This window comes from Myotis davidii, unplaced genomic scaffold (genome assembly GCF_000327345.1).
Source record: "Myotis davidii unplaced genomic scaffold, ASM32734v1 scaffold2043, whole genome shotgun sequence".
NCBI lineage: Eukaryota > Metazoa > Chordata > Mammalia > Chiroptera > Vespertilionidae > Myotis > Myotis davidii.
The window spans coordinates 16795-27738 of record NW_006294073.1 but is presented as its reverse complement, the minus strand read 5'-3'; the positions used below and the strand labels follow the sequence as shown (position 1 = coordinate 27738).

At 39.0% G+C, this 10944-nt stretch overlaps 2 pseudogenes across 1 annotated transcript; one reads left to right on the top strand and one right to left on the bottom strand.

The window, feature by feature from the left end:
• Positions 1-1656: 1656 nt before the first annotated feature.
• Positions 1657-4596, bottom strand: LOC102752691 (annotated as a pseudogene).
• A 5169-nt stretch (positions 4597-9765) lies between these two features.
• Positions 9766-10649, top strand: LOC107183825 (annotated as a pseudogene). Its single transcript, XR_001514624.1, has one exon. The product of XR_001514624.1 is annotated as a non-histone chromosomal protein HMG-14 pseudogene (transcript).
• The last annotated feature ends 295 nt before the right edge of the window (positions 10650-10944 follow it).

Sequence of the window (10944 nt, the reverse complement as noted above, 5' to 3'; positions counted from 1 at the left end):
TCCCTATCTCCTTTTCTATATTTAAGCATGTATCGAGGTAAGGATTAAATTTTTTTAAAGAAAACAAAAATACTATTTATTTCTGGATGCTAATTTTGCATCCTGCTATTTTGTCAAATTCATTTGTTACATTTAACAGTTTTTTTGGTGGGATCTTTAGGGTTTTCTATCTACCCTATCATGTCATCTGAAAATAATGACAGTTTTGCTTCTTCCTTTCCAACTTGGATGCCTTTTATTTCCTCTTCTTATCTGATTGCTGTGGCTAGGGCTAGAGTGCTATGTTGAATAAGAGTGGCGAAAGTGGACATCCCTGTTTTGTTCCTGATCTTAAGGAAAATACTTTTAGTTTATGCCTATTGAGTACTATGTTGGCTGTAGGTTTATCAAATGTGGCCTTTATTATTTTGAAGTATGACCCCTCCACTCCCACTCTGTTAACTTTATCCTAAATGGGTGCTGGATTTTGTTGAATGCTTTTATGCAATTATTGATATGATCATGTGATTTTTGTCCTTCATTTTCTATGATGTAACATGTTTATTGATTTGTGAATATTGTATCACCTTGTATCTATGGAATAAATCCAATTTTTTAATGTATTGCTGGATCCGATTTACTAATATTTCCTTGACGATTTTAGCATCTATTTTCATGAGGAATATTGGCCTATATTTTTCTTTCTTTGTAGTGTCTCTATCTGGTTTTGGAATTAGGATAATGCTGGTTTCATACAAAGAGCTTGGAAGTCTCCTGCTCTTGAGTTTCTTGGAATACTTTGAGGACAATAGATGTTAATTCTCCTGTGCAGGTATGGCAAAATTTACCTGTGAAGCCATCGAATCCAGGATGTTTGTTTGCTGCGAGTAGTGTGTGTGTGTGTGTGTGTGTGTGTGTGTGTGTGTGTGTGTTATCGGCCTATTCAGGCTTTCTGATTCTTCCTGATTGTTTTAGAAGATTGTATGTTTCTAGGAAATTGTCCATTTTGCCCAGGTTGTCCAATTTGTTGGCAGATAGTTGTTCATAGTATTTTCTTACAATCCTTTGTATTTCTGTGATGTCAGTCATTATGTTGCCACTTTCATTTCTGATTTTATTTGGGTCCTCTTTGTTTCTTGAGAGTCTGGCTAAAGGTTCATCAATTTTGTTTACCTTTTCAAAGAAACAGCTTTTGGTTTCATTAATCTTTTGTACTGTTTTTCAGTTTCTATGTCATTTGTTTCCACTCTGAACTTTATTGTTTCCTTCTTTCTACTTACTCTAAGCTTTTCTTGTGGTTTTCTTTCTTATTCTTTAAGTTGTAGAGTTACATTATTTTTATAGGAAATGTATTTATTATTAATCATCTCAATTCAAAAATACTCAGTCTTTTTTAGGGCTGGTCCATAGTATTCTGTCTCTTTAAAGATATTAAATAATCAAAAATGCGAGCAATTTTATGGAACAGCACAGACACTTTTGTAAGATAAGAAGAAAATCTTAACAATGAAACAGTGTCTCCAGATCTTGCTATTTAAACAAAGCAAGCATTTCCAGTGACAAGATGTCACAGGATAAAGCCCAAGAGGACAATCTACCAGAGCACATGCTGGAAAAGGGATCAAGACATTCAGGACCCACCCCCTCACTCTGAGTTTGCTGTGAAAGGTACTTAGATACTTTCACTTCTGCCTGGAATGCGTCCTTTGGGCCTAGGACTCACATTATCTAACTTCCCCAAAGCCGACAGCTTTTCAACTTCTTGTCCACATAACAATGACCAGAGGTTTTAAGGAGAAGACAGAGCAGGAAATATTTAGCTTTGACTTTTGAGCAGATGTAACACCAGTTCTTCATCCTCTGCCAAAGACAGGCCCGTATCCAACGGCTCTAAGACTTCACACTTGGCCTTCTTTCTCCTATGACTTGTGAGTCCCGTGTTTTCCACTTCACTGCTGTTCCTTTTCCTTGTCCCCTGCTTCTTCTTGGTATCACTAATATTATTTTCCATTTCTTTGCTATCTGATTCTTCAGAGCTTCTGTACTTATCTGGATCTGGAAGTGTGTTTGGATCAAATCCATCATCGTCATCATCACTCCAATCCAGAAAGGCTTCTTCATCTTTGGCCTTTGCTTGCCTCTTATTGGCCTCTCTTCTGGCTTCCCTTTCTTTCAATCTTTTCTCCTGATTCTTTGCCTTAATTTTCTTTCTATATTCCTCTTTGTCAAATTTGTCCTCTTCTTGAAGCCTTTCCTTTGCTTTATCCAAATTGATACCTCCAGTGTCATCCTCTTCCTCAGTATCCTTTGTGACAGATTTCTGAATCTATGGTGACTGCTGAACCAACTCCCCTTCATCAGTAAACGTTATTTTCTGATTCACTTTAAAATTTTTCTTTATTACTTTTTTTGCTTCTGCGACTTTGCTCACTTTTTTCTTGACACTGGATTTAGAATATTCTTTCTTCTGTAATGCTTTGTTCTCTTTAAGGTCCAACCCAAACACATTGTGTTGCTTCACCTTAAAGAAATCAGCACCAAGTTCATCTTCTTCCTCCTCATTATCATCATCGCTGTCCAAGAACTGCATGCGAGCTCGTTCTGCTTCTGTGACTGATCAGTGCTAAGGCCAGAATGAGGCTGATACCCGTTTGCTTTTCCCAGTTTCTCTTCCACTTCTTCTTCACCTTCCTTTTCTTCTTCCTCTTCATCACTAATGCCATTAGTCAGTCCATCTTCTGTCCCTTCTGGTCTTTTCCCACTTTTCTGAAGGATGGACATTTTCTCACTGAAGTAGGCTCTAAATTCTTCCACTTCATCATTGGTGAGGGAGGGGGCCCTTGGCTCACTTACTTTTTTTTATCTTGGCTCACTATCAATTCTTTGGTTGGTTGTTTTTGCATTTTCTGAAGAAATCTTACCCATGGTGCCACAGCAAGACCAAGAGACAGGGCATATTCAGGTATAGGTAACTTGCTCACATCAAATATTTCTTTATCCCTCATCAGATATTCAGAACGCATATAGGAAACAAAACACCTTTGAGCTCTTTCTTTTAAATCTTGATCTTGAGCTAAAAATGATTCCATTTTTTTCTGGACATAAGTTTTTCTGATTGATTCTGATTTCCTTCACAGGCACTTTCCTCTGGAGGAGCTGCTGCACCATCCCTTTCTCTTCTGAGGGCAGCAAAATCTGTAAAGCTTCCCCATCCTCTTTATACCTGGCATTTCTACCTGCATGGTGAATACATGTGTTGGCATCTTCAGGACAATCAAACTGAAGAACCCAATTCACAGCTGAGAAGTCCAGTCCCTTGGCTGCAACATCAGTAGCAAAGAGTACTGCAGCTCTCTTGTGAACAAATTCATTATAGATTTCCATTCTTCTCATCTGCTGCTGTCGACCATGCAGAGCAAGGATAGAAACACCAGAACATAGCCGGCAAGACACTCGCTATAGATACTGAACCTCTTTACAACTGGAGAAAAATACTTTTCTTCTTCAGGTTGCTTCTCAAGAGTGCATAGAGTACACTTATTTTGGGCTGCAACTAACAAACTATGTAGTTTGGGGAAAGCAAACGGGTATCAGCCTCATTCTGGACTTAGCACTGATGAGTCACAGAAGCAGAACGAAGCTCACATGCAGTTCTTGGACAGAGATGATGACAATGAGGAGGAAGAAGATGAACTTGGTGCTGATTTCTTTAAGGTGAAGCAACACCAAAGTGGTAGGGGTGCTGTAGTTTGCTTTCTCATGAACCCAGACATATTCAGGGTTTTTCAAAATTAAATGTGCAAGGTCCTTTACAGATTTGGTTTGTGTTGCTGAGAAAAGCAAGGTCTGACGTTTCTTGGGAACATTCTCAATAATAGCATTCATGGTATCAGCAAAGCCCATATCCAAGATTCTATCTGCTTCATCAAGAACTAACATTTGGAGATTAGCAGTATGAAAACATTCTTTCATCCATGTGTTGAAGAAGCCAATCTGGTGTGCAAACCAGTATATTTATGTTATTGATCCTCTCAGCTTCATGTTGCAGATCCTTCCCACCAATGATGAGACCAGCAGAAAAGTCATGATTCTTTCCTACTTTTCAGAGAACCTCAAAGGTCTAATAAGCCATCTCTCTCATCGGTGATATAATCTGAACCCCCTGGCCATCTGTGAGGTCCACTGTAGACCATATAAGGCTTCCAGCACTGGAACAAGAAAAGCCAAAGTCTTGCCAGATCCAGTTTTGGCATCTCCGAGGACATCTTTACCTTGCAAAGCCAACCCCGATGGTCTACGTCTGTATCTCAGTTACCAAATGGTACTGGGTTTCTTGCAAACCTTTAAATGTTTTTTTTAGACAAGGGGAGATCTGAAAATCTTGTAATTTCATTTACATTTATCTTCCCATAGCTCAGCATAAGATGGCTGATAATCTTGCGCTCGACCTGCCACTCGGACTTTCTCAGCTGCTTCCTCAACTGCTTTTTTTTACTCTGCTTGTGACTGTTTCTTCTTCCAGCGATTGAAGCTCCCCACCAGATTGGCCAGGTTCCCAGACCCCAAAAGTTGGTAGTTTTGCCCATCGCGGCAGCGACAGCCCAGACCACCACACATGAGACTCTAGATTATTTATTTGAACTTTTTGTTGTTTCTGAGGTAGGCCTGTAATGCTATAAACTTCCCTCTCAGAACTGCTTTCACTGTGTCACATAGATTATGAGTTGTGTGTTCATTTTCATTTATTTCCAGGAAATTTTTTATTTCTTCCTTGATCTCAGTGGTAACCCATTCATTGTTTAATAACATGCTACTTAGCCTCCTTGTATTTGAATGTTTTTTAGTGTTTTTATTGTAGTTGATTTCTAGTTTCACGCCCATGCGCAGAATTTGGTTTTTGGCCTGGGCAAGTCTATTTTAAAGAAGTACTGTTGATATTTGGCTCTGTTGACTAATGAGTTTGCCAATCACTGATCTAGTGTGTCACTTAAGGTCTCTGTTTCCTTCTTAATGTTTTGTTTGGAAGATCTATCCAGTGGTGTCAGTGTGATGTTAAAGTCCCCTACTAAGACTGTATTAATGTCAACTTATCCCTTATGATCCACCAAGATTTTAAATATATACTAGAGGCCCAGTGCATGACATTTGTGCACTGGGGCAGGAGGGTGGAGGGCTTGGCCTGGCCTGCACCCTTGAGGGGTCCTTAGTGCTTCTGTGGAGGCGGGAGAGGTTCCCACCACCACCACTGTGCCTGCTAGCTGTGAACCCGGCTTCTGGCTGAGTGGCGCTCCCCCTGTGGGAGTGCACTGACCACAGGGGGCAGCTCCTGCATTGAGTGTCTGCCCTCTGGGATCAGTGCACAGCATAGCAACCACTGTTCCACCATTCGGTCAATTTGCATATTAGGGTTTTATTATATAGGATACTTTTAGGTGCTCCAATATGGGGTGTATAGATATTTACAAGGGTTATATTTTCTTGTATCAATCCCTTTAGTATTATGTAGTGACTTTCTTTATCTCTTTTATGGTCTTTTTTTTGAAGTCTATTTTGTCAGTTATGAGTATTGCTACCCCAGCATTCTTTTTGTTTCCATCTGCATGTAATATAGTGTTTCAGCCCTTCACTTTCAGTCTGTATATATCTTTTGTTTCAAAATAGGTCTCTTGTGGACAGCATATATTTGGGTTATCTTTTCTTATCCATTCTACTACCCTATCTTTTGATTGGAGAATTTAATCCATTTATATTTAAGGTTATTATTGATAGGTACTTATTTATTGCCATTTTTTCTTTATACCAATGTTCCTCTCTCTTGATTTCTTCTTTAATCAGTCCCTTTAGCATTTCTTGCAATGCTTGTTTGGTGGTAATGTACTCCTTTAGCATTTTATTTTTTGTCTAGGAAGCTCTTTATTTCGCCTTCAGTTTTAAATGATGGCCTTGCTGGATAGAGTAGTCTTGGATTCAGGTTCTTGCTTTTCATTACTTTGAATATTTAATGTCAATCCTTTCTGGCCTGAAGTGTTTCTGTTGAGAAGTCTGCTGACAGTCTAAAGGGAACTCCCTTGTAGGTAACTTTCTCTTCTCTTTTGCTGCCTTTAAGCTTATATCTTTTTTTCTTTAACATTTGTCATTTTAGTTATGTGTGTTGGTGTGTGTCTCTTTGGAGTCATCTTGATTTGGACTCTGTGTTTCCTCAACTTTTGTGAGCTTTTCCTCCACCAGGTTAGGGAAGTCTTCTTTTATTATTTCTTTAAATAGGTTCTCTATTCCTTGCTCACTCTCTTCACCTTATGGTACCCCTATGATGCGGGTTGTTACATTTCATTTTGTCCCAAAGTTCCCTTTAACTATCCTCCTGCTTTTAATGATTTTTTTCCTGTTTGCTGCTTGAATTGGGTGTTTTTTCTACTTTGTCTTTCAAGTCACTGATTTGATCCTCTGCAACATTCAATCTACTTTTAATTCCTTCCAGTGTATTCCTGATGTCAGATATTGTATTCTTCATTTTCCATTGATTCTTGCTCGTGGTTTCTATTTCATTTTTCATATTGTTGTAGTTCCCACTAAATTCATTGTAATTTTCACTAAATTCCTTAAGCATTTTTATAACCATTACTTTGAACTCTATATTGATAAATTGCTTGCCTCCATTTCATTTAGCTTTTTTTCTGGAGATTTTCTCCTTTCCCTTCATTTGGGGTTGTTTATCTCCCATTTTAGCTGCCTTCCCGTCCTCATGAGATGGCCTTATGTAGTAAGTGTCCCGGGGGACACTTTGGCACAGTCTCTTTGACCTCCCAAGTTGGATGCTGTAGGAATGTCCCTTGTGTGGTTTAGGTGAGCCCTCCTGTTGTAATTGGGTCATGATTGCTCTTGGCCCATTCATGTGTGGGATCAACCTCCAGGCTGGCTTAGTATGAGACTCAACTCTGACCATGGCATACAAGTTGTTGTGCAGGTGCATTTCTAGGTTTCCTGGGTCTCCCTGTATCCTCCCTACCATTCAAACCACCTGTGCCAATTACACCAGGATAGAAAGCAACAGAGCCACCAGAGACTGTTAAAGGCGAAAACACATGATCATCAGCCCAGGTGGGAGCTGAGATGGGGCATCTCATTGAAAAGACTTTTGAATATATTTTTAAATTTAGAAAAAATATATTCTACATTTTAAATATTTCTTGTTTATATGTCTTGCAAATATTTTCTAACACACCTTTATTTTTTTCAAAATTCAAATGTTGCTTTTCATGTGAAGAACTTTTAAATTTTAATTAAATTGCAAATATGTTCCTTCATGGACAGTTCTTTCATGACTGATTTAAGCAGTATTTTTCTCTATGCTCATTTTTCTAAATGTTTTATTGTTTACTTTGTACAGGTCATGGAATTAATAATTGCATATAATTTGAGAAAGGATTCCATTATTTTCCTCATATGGATACTCAAATATTGCAGTACTATTTATTTTTTACAATAGTCCTTTCTTCCCTTTGTCCTTCAGTGCTGCTTCCTTGTTCAATCATGTCTTTATATTCATGGGTCTGTTTTCTAGGCTCTTTCTCTTTCTCATACCACCACCAATATAGCCCTTTCTTAACTTTCTTTATAGTAAGCATTGATATCATGCTTCAATTTCATTATTTGACTATACCTTACCTATTCTTAGCCCTTTGCATTTCCATATGTTTTAGAATCATATTGTCAAGGTCAAGAAAAAAAGTGGGATAGCTTTAAATTATATATATATAAAATATTGACATATATATATATATATAATTATTGACATATCTTTAACAATGAGTCTTCTTCATGCCAAAACCGGTTTGGCTCAGTGGATAGAGCATCGGCCTGCGGACTGAAAGGTCCCAGGTTCGATTCCAGTCAAGGGCATGTACCTTGGTTGCGGGCACATTCCCAGTAGGGGATGTGCAGGAGGCAGCTGATCGATGTTTCTCTCTCATCGATGTTTCTAACTCTCTATCTCTCTCCCTTCCTCACTGTAAAAAATCAATAAAATATATTAAAAAAAAAACAATGAGTCTTCTGACCCAGAAACATGTTTTATTTAATAGATCTAAATAAAGATTTATAATTTTACCTGAAAAGGTTGTATGCACACTTTGTTTCATTTATTCCTAGGTACTTGTATCACTTTTTTTTAAAGGTATGTTATTTTATTTTCTTGTTACTGTTTTACATTAAATCTTTACTGTTGACAATATTACATATGTCTCCTTCCTTCCCCATTGACCCCTTCTAGCCCACTCATACCCCCTACCCCAGGTCTTCACCACACTATTGTCTGCGTCCATGGGTTATGCATATATGCATACAAGTTTGTTGGTTGATCACTTCCCACCCCCCCACCCTCCCCCGCCTTTCCTCTGAGATTCCACAGTCTATTCCATTCTTCAATGTCTCTGGATCTTTTATTCATCAGTTTATTATGTTCATTAGATTCCACATATGAGTGAGATCATGTGATACTTGTCTTTCTCTGACTGGCTTATTTTACTTAGGATATCACTCTCCAAGTCCTCCATGCTGTCTCAAAGGATAAGAGGGATAAGAGATCCTTCCTTTTTACTGCTGCATAATATTCAATGGTGTAAATTTACCACAGCATTTTTATCCACTTGTCTACTGATAGGCACATGGGCTGTTTCCAAATCTTAGCTATTGTCAATTGTGCTGTTATGAACACAGGAGTGCATACATTCTTTCTGATTGGTGTTTTGGATTTCTTAGGATATATTCTAGAAGTGGGATCACTGGGTCAAATGGAAGTTTCATTTTAAATTTTTTTGAGGAAACTCCATACTGTTTTCCATAATGACTGCACCAGTCTGCATCCCTACCAGCAGTGTGCTAGGGTTCCCTTTCTCCACATCCTTGTCAGCACCTGTCATTTGTTCATTTGTTGATGGTAGCCATTCTGGCAGATGTGAGGTGATACCTCATTTGCAACTCTCTAATGATCAGTGACTTTGAGCATTTTTTTCATGTATCTTGTCTATATATAAATGTTGGAGAAGTGTCTACTCAGGTTCTTTGTCAATTTTTTAATTGGACTGTTTATCTTCCCTTGGTTAAGTTGTATGAGTTCCTTATATATTTTGGATATTAAACCTTTATCATATTTATTATTACCAGATCCAGTTTTCCCAACACCATTTATTGAAGAGATTATCTTGACTCCATTGTATAGTCTCACCTTCATTGTCACATATTAATGGAGCGTAACAGCTTGGGTTGATTTCTGGGTTCTCTGTTCTATTCATTGATCTATATACCTGATCTGTGGCAGTACCAGGATGCTTAGATTATGGTGGCTTTGTAGTATAACTTAATATCTGGTATTGTGGTTCCTCCAACTTTGTTGTTATTTCCCAAGATTGCTGCAGCTATTTGGGGTCGTTTTTGCTTCCATATAAATTTTTGGAGTGTTTGTTCTAGATCTGTGAAATATGCTGTTGGTATTTTAATAGGGATTGCACTGAATCTGTAGATTGCTTTAAGTAGTATTGAACTTTTAATGCTGTTATTTCTACCTATTCATGAACACGGTGTATTCTTCCACTTGTTTATATCTTCCTTGATCTCTTTTTTTCAATGTCCTCTAGTTTTCCGTATACAGGTCTTGCACCTCCTTAAGTTTATTCCTAAGTAACTTAATTTTTTTGTTGCAAGGGTCAATGGAATTATTTGCTTGGATTCTCTGAGAATTCATTATCCTATATAATAAAGAGCTAATATGCAAATGGTCGTCATGCTGGGTTGTTTTATTCCTGATTATAATGGGAAATATTTCAATGTTGTACAAGCAAGAATAGTTTGTGGTAACTTTTATGTAGACACATTTCTCAAAATAACAGTTCCTCATTGGTCTGAGCAGCGTGGATGGCGGGAGAAGTGGTAGCAGCCAGGCAGCCCAGGTTCATGAAATCACTAGGCGTGCCACAGCCCTCAGGTACACAGCATGCATCAGCCCCACCACAGTGATGCCCAAAAGGATGGTCTGCTCCACCTCGGGAGCAGCCAAGGAGGGCAGCCATGGAGGAGTCGTCTAGGTCGTCAGCCAAACCTGCTCCTGGAAAAGTGAAAACAAAGCACCAGAAAAAGCACCAGGAAAGGATAAATCTGCAGACAAAAAAGTGCAAACGAAAGGGAAAAGGGAAGCAAAGGGTCAGCAGGTCGAAGTGGCAGACCAGAAACCTGAAGACTTACCTGCAGAAAATGGAGAAACTAATGAGGAGAGTCCAGCCTCAGATCAAGCAGGAGAAAAGGAAGCCACGTCTGATTAATATCCTATTGCATGTCTTATCAGTGGTCCCTGTCTCCCTGCTTATACAATCCAGAGGAATATTTTTGTCAACTATTTTGTAAATGTAAGTTTTTTGGTAGCTCTAGAAACATTCTTAAGAAGGAGGGACTTCCACATCATCCCATTTTTAAAAGTGTAAATGCTTTTTTAAGAGGTGAAATCATTTGCTGGTTGTTTATTTTTTTGGTACAACCAGAAAATACTGGTATATTGAATATGGAAGGCTTTGATTGTCTTGGGTTTCAGCTTAACATTCCATAGACAGGGGAGGTTTTTATATACTAGTAGAGTCCCGGTGCACAAAAATTTGTGCACTCGGGTGGGGGGAGGAGATGTCCCTCAGCCTGGCCTGTGCCTCTTGCAGTCTGGGACCCCTCAGGGGATGACCACCTGCTGGCTTAGGCCCACTCCCCGGGGGATTGGGCCTAAGCTGGCAATCAGACATCCCACTGGCAGCCTGGGAGCCCTCGGGGGATGTCCACTTGCCAGCGGGGAGCAGGCCTAAGCTGCAGTCAGACATCCTTAGCACTGCTGAGCAGGCGGGAGAGGCTCCCACCAGCACCGCTGTACTGCCGGCTTTTTTGTTTATATTACTGGTTTTGCTTTACTGACATTTTTAAATATTTGCACTT